At 36.9% G+C, this 6,613-nt stretch overlaps 1 pseudogene; it reads left to right on the forward strand.

Annotated features, from left to right (window-relative positions):
• The first annotated feature begins 3,368 nt into the window (after positions 1-3,368).
• LOC122306564 lies at positions 3,369-4,567 on the forward strand (annotated as a pseudogene).
• Positions 4,568-6,613: the final 2,046 nt, after the last annotated feature.

Consider the following 6,613-nt stretch of genomic DNA (forward strand, 5'->3'; position numbering starts at 1 on the left):
GATATTATTTTTGTATAATCCTTTTATGTTTAAGAGTATTTCCATTTGAATTTAATTTTAGACATGCATATCCAACGTATTTACTAATGTAAACTAAAGTGTGGTTGCTTAATGCACTTCACTAATCAATTATCGTCCCGATTGGGATCTATTATAAATCTGCATAGGCTTTTTCTTGAAACTGAAAATGGTTTGGACTAAAAATCTTTAGACACAATTTAAGATGGTTTGAAGTTAAGATGACATGTCCACTTTTAGGTAGCATTGACAAATGAGTAGTCTCACCTGCTTGGATTTTTTGTGTTTTCTGTTGTTTTGGGATTTGCATTTTGCTTTATGTTGTGTCTCATATCTGCCCCATTTTTATTTGTTGGATTGTTTGATGATGATTTGCTTTAAAGAGCTCTAAATGCATACATTAATCCAACCTATGAGTGGCCCAAGTGGTAAGGGTGAACTTGTGTGCATGAGCCCTATGTCAAGATTCAATTTCTCCTAAGATCAAACTGTGTTTTAAGTGGGAGACCATGATGTTGGGTTGCTATGCTAGTATTCTCATGGGTTTAGGTTCCATGGGTGAGTTCTAAGGGCCCTGTCATGAGTTGGTTCTCTCGTCATAAAAATAAAAATTTATACATTTATTTGTTATTACCTTTTTATTTGTGTTGTTTGCTATCTTTTAAATATTATTTTCTATAGGCTGAGTTTCTATTGTAAATAGTATAATTTTAAATACTCCATATGTTTATGATGGACTGTTCCACATATTTACTGTTAAGATAGAGAATTAACTATGTCATTAAAAAATTGTTGTAACCGAGTTTCTCCTTGTAGTACTTAGTATCACATCCTCTAAGCATATTAGTGTTCCATTTTTATAATACTTTGCTTATACTTTGATGTTTATGGCAAGATTTTTGTATTAAATTGTCAATAACTTCAAATTTATATTAAATATTCTTCATGTATCATGTCGGTATTTTAGATACTAGGATAGTAATACAAGTATGATAAGTTATGGAAATATAGAGCTAAGCACATGCCTTTCCTTGCACGTGTAGTCTCCACTAGCATTCACTCCTAAAACATCAAAGGTAGAAAGTATATATGAACTAAACTTTTAAAGTTTTGATCTACAATTCTTCTAGGGACAACTAGCATGCGTCCCCACCGCGGCACGTTATGCCATGTCAATCGATATTATTAAAAAATAGAAGAAAAAAAACAGAGATGAAAGATGACATGAAGAAGAGAAAGTAGCCCAGACTGTTAGTGATTTTCTGTTCAACAATTTATGAAACACTTTGCATGCATTCTTAGCCCTCATCCCAGCAACTCTTCTGCATTATACCGTTTCTTCCTTGATACAACCAAACCAATAGCAAGTTTCTAACACTCAAAATACAAGGAGCTCTATAGAACTCTAACCTCTATAGATCTATCCCTTTTCCCTCCCACCATACCTTCCTCTGGTCTTGGTTGCTCCATTCTTTCAAGGATAGTTGTAGCAGTTGCAGTAATGAAAAGACGGTGGAAATGACCAATTTTAGCTCTCGTTAGATCAAGAGCCTAGAAAGCAAAACAAGTAAAAATTTAAATGGTATTTTGACATACTTATAAGACAGATTTGTGAGTCTAAGATAATATACATTTTAAAATTAGTATATGCTTCTCAAAGGGAAATAATTTAAAACTTAGAACTTCTGAGAAAGATTTTAAGCACGAAAAATTGAGTTGAATCCAAAAGTTAAAAAAAAATGTGGCGATAAATTTTCAAGAACCTTATCAGGGAAAAAGAAAAACAGAACTATTTTTTCAAAAGAAAAACAAAAAAAGAACTAGAGAGAGGGGGGAGGGAACAGAGCAAGCATTTAGCATCAATGACAACTATTTTGCTTAAGAATAAGAAAGAGGAAAATGGTGGGAAACTTTTGTTATGCTGTGATACTAAGAAAACCATGTCAATTGAGAATCAAAAGGAAAGGAAATCCGATTTCTATATCTTATCTTTTTAGTCGAATACTTTGGTTCTTTGGACGAGAGCCTAGCTTGCGAGGGAAAGCACTCTACTTCCTAGAGATTCCTAGAGATGGAGATGGACGAAGGGAGGGAGATGGAGGGAGAAATGGAATTTTGAGGGAGAAAGAGGGGGAACGAAATAAGAGGTAGAGGAAGAGGAAAATGAAAGGGATGGGGGCGAAATGGGGATGGAGGCCACCAGAGCCCCTTCTATCTTCGAGCTATAACAAACGATATCGTTCAAATTTTTTTCCATGTTGGACGAGAGTCCGTAGGGGTGCCCCAGGCCAGTTGTCTATAGACTTTTTCTTTGACCTATATAAGTAGAAGTTCATTTTCAAGATTAATATTATATGGATTTTCTTAGTGCTCTAGGGTTCATATATACTTAATATATATACATATATACACATTTAGTATGAATGAGGTTTAATCAAGTCGAGCTAATGTGTTGATTTGAGAATAAATGAGCGGGCATTAAAAAGCCTTAGCTGAGTTAAGTTGAGTATGTGTTATTTACTAATCGAGTGAGATACCTACTGTCATGGATGAGTTTTTTTTTTCACTAGTTGAGTTTGATTCAAGTTTAACCAGTGAGTATTGAGCTGGATATCAAACAGACTAGTTCATTTATAGTCCTATTTATGGGGGTGAGCATGTACCCCATTGTACGACGCGGGCCAAAACCAGCCATCCCATCAGATGACTAGCCTTATTAGCCTTGTGCTACTGTTGAAGAACACGTTTAGGCATTGTGTGGAGGAGCTTCCAAAATTTGGGGAAGAAGGGCATGAACATGTGATGAGAGAGAGAGAGAGAGAGAGAGAGAGAGAGAGGTGCTGAGAGAGAGGCCTTTGATGCATAGGAGATGACACAGTGGGGAGAAGTGTATGGAGGATTTGGGGAAGAAGGGGTTTATGTGACGTGAAAGAAAGAAATGATCAGGTGTCGATAGCTTTTTATTTTATCTTCACTTTGCCATTTTCCAGTGATTTGTCTTCTCATAAGTGGTGATGAAATCACTTGAGATTACTTTAAATGGGCAGACTTCTGTGCATTTGGATGCTGAGTATAGTCTAACGTACAAAAATAGCTAAGATCACCTCACCATCACATGACAACTTTAGTGAGTTTACTTGTGGTCACATGTAGCTTAGTAGGTTTGTAAAGATGTAATTGAACTTAATAAGGCTATGTGATAGTAATATTGTAACAGTTTTTTTTTCTTCCAAAAACTAAGGCTCCATTTGGATGCTAATAGTATCTCAAATGATCTAAATTTATTTGTGAATAGTAGTGAGTTAAGGTATTTGAGTGAGTTTTGTGTAAGAGTGTGGGTCCCATTCAAAATGTGTTTGGATGTATGAAGTAAATTGAGATATGTTTAATTTTTTTTTATGAAAAGTTAAAAAAGTAATCGGTCCCATCAATGATTGATTTGTTGAAAAAGTAGTGTTTGGATGTGTTCTAGTTGGTCCCGCTCACCGTAGCTGCTCTTATCTTCTCTACTCTCACCTCACAAGCCATCCTAGCGCTAGATAACCCCACACTACCTAAACCCTAGCAGTAATTGAAGCTGAACCCGCCAATCTTAGTCCACCAAATCCTTCACCTTTCTCACAAAACCTCCTCCTCCTTACAGCCCCAAGCCCAGACCAATTCTGACCTCCTAGAAGGTGGCCCTGGTGATACAATAAGTTCCTAAACGAAGTGAAGAAGGGCAAAATAGAAAGGGTCAGATTTAGCAAAGACGGTTGTGTTCTTTAGCTCACCGCCATCGATAGCCTCAAAGCCTCCGTAATTGTCCCCTAATGGCCCAAACCTCATCGACATCCTAGCCATGAACAACTTCAATATCTTTGTCTTTAAGAGTGAGTCGGGCAATGGGTTGTTCAATTTTTTTGGTAATCTTTTGTTTTCACTTATTGCTATTGCAAGACTATTCTTCCTCTTCTGCCGAGCCCATGGGGGCCCCTAGTGGGCTGGGTGGCCTAATGGGTTTTGAAAGATTGAAATTCAAGTTCCAAAAGATCCCTAATACCAGCGTCACATTCGCCAATGCAGTTGGAACTGACCAAGGGAAGCTTTAAGTGCAAGAAGTCGTTGATTTCTTGAAAAACCCAGATAAGCACATTGCCTTGGGAGCTACAAATCCCAAAAAGGGTGTTTGCTAGTGGGATTGCTCAGTATCAATAAAACTTTATTGGCCAAAGCGGTGGAAGGGGAGGCTGATGTGCCATTTTTCTCGTGTGTGGCTTCATAGTTTGTGGAATTGTTTGATGAAGTTGGGGCTTTGAGAGTGAGGGACTTGTTCAAAAAAGTCAAGTTAAAAGTGTTGTGCATTGTGTTCATGGACGATATTGATGTGATGGTAAGGCAGAGAGGGGTGAGACTTGGAGGTGGGAATGTTGAGAGAAAGCAGATTGTCAACTAGTTGTTGATAGAGATGGATGGGTTTTCGGGTAATTCGGGTGTGATCATGTTAGCGGTGACAAACTGGCTTGATTTCTTTGATTTGATTTGGCATGTTAGGGCTAGGGAGTTTTGATAGGTAGGTTACTATGGACAGATTTGATGTCGTTGGATGTAACCTCCCTTTGCCATTTGACAATGCATTGTCTTAATGAATAGTGTTGAAAATGGATGACCCACTTCAAGTCAATTCAGATGAAAACATTTGTGTGCATTTGGATGCTGAGCTTAGTCTAATATACGAAAATATCTCAGATCACCTCAACATTCAAACGTAGCCTAAGTCCACCCGTTATTTCCTAGAGTTATGGGTTTTATTAGAAAGCTGAAGAGTATAAATAAGGAGAGGGGCCCAATTGTAAAGAATTGAAGGAGAAAACTCAATTACTCTAGTTCTATAATTTGGAAGAGAAAAATTCTATGTAGAAGCTTTTATTTTTAACACACCCACACACCCCACACACCTCTTATCTGACAGTGTCATTATTTTATTTTTTATTCCCAACTTGCTTGTCTTGAATCTCTATTTCCCAAGGTTTTCCCTTCCTCGCTTCATAATCTCCTATGCCCCCAATCAGATTTGAGAAACCAAGCAATTGTAGAAGGAATATCCATTGTCAACACCAAAACACCACACAATTATTTTTAAGACTAAAGAGACTAAAACTCTAAAATCCATCGTTGAAACCTACACATTTTCCTATTATACCAAACCATCTCCTTCCTAAACCCCATATCCACTTGCTTACTCACTCCAAACAATTCAATGGGTGATTCTCTTTTACATTGATGTCAATTTTAATTGAATTATCCATCTTGTTCACCAATCTCATCTTATTCACTACAAAAAAGTACTGTTCACTTTGTCTCATATATTTGTCACAATTGTTCACTATCACCAACTCTATTTTCTCTATTTTTCACCACATCCAAAGATAATATTTGCCAATACGGTGTTGTAATACAACATTTTCACTTACTTGGAAATTAATTGATGTCATTTATAAGATTACCTAGATAAAACTTCTCCAATTGCTGATTCTAGTAATCTCCATGCTGCTTGTAAATCACGTGGTCTGAAGGGTCTTAGCGATTCCAATCGATGTTGACCAAATTAATGCTGTGAGAGTGACAATGGAGTCTTATATGGTGCTACTTTGTTTCTTGGGGGCCAAGCCTTAAACTATATTGAACATGCTGATGAAGTGCTAAAACTACATGATTAAGTTACTTAAGTGGATAAATTGTTTAACAAAAAATGATTTAAGTACTTAATTATGTATTAGATTATGATACTTGAGTCAAATGATAAATTTTGATATTTTTGTACTTAAAAAGATTTATAATGCAATTATTTCAAATGAAAATAAATATTCTAATTTTATTCCTCTCATAACAGGGGTAGTTTAGGCAATACATAGCAAAGGTAGCATCCAAAAGATGAAAAAAATGTAGACTCACGCACACGTATAGCAGGAGAGTAATGTGCTGGAACCAAAACAGACAAAGACCTTAGGAGCCAACCAATCATGCACGCACAGCAGAGCATCACCCACGGACAGAGGAATGCTGGGAGGGCTGGACACATGGACTCACATGGGTCCTCAGCAGATAAGCAGATTCACGTAGATGCACATGCTTAACTTGCTTTTGTTTTTATTGAGTTGCAGTCGGTCGGTTGGAGGGTCTTAGTTTTTATTTTTATTTTTTACTTTTGCTTGTTTTTAACTTGACGGGACAGAGGGGTTGAAGGGGGTTTTTTTTGGCAGTTTCTTTATTTTTTTGGGAGTTTTCTTCTAAACCAGGGGAGGTGGTGGAGGCTCTCTGGCTTTTAGTTTTTACTTTTTTCCGTTTCGTTTGGCTTCCGTCTTCACATCTTGAGCGTTTCAGACCTTACGCGGCGGCTGGTTATCTTATTTTTTTTGTCTTGTTTACGTTTTCATTACTTTCCAGTTTTCTTTTGGAAGTTCTTAGTTGCTGTCGGCTGGTTTTTCATTATTTTTTTTGAGCTTTACGTTTTCGTTTCATCTTAGATATTTGGGATTTGGCATTTTAGTTTTTGCTTCAGACTTTCGACCAAGAGCATTTCGGCATTCTATCTTTATTATTTATTTGTGATGGT

The sequence above is a fragment of the Carya illinoinensis genome, chromosome 4 (genome assembly GCF_018687715.1).
Source record: "Carya illinoinensis cultivar Pawnee chromosome 4, C.illinoinensisPawnee_v1, whole genome shotgun sequence".
Taxonomy (NCBI): Eukaryota; Viridiplantae; Streptophyta; class Magnoliopsida; order Fagales; family Juglandaceae; genus Carya; species Carya illinoinensis.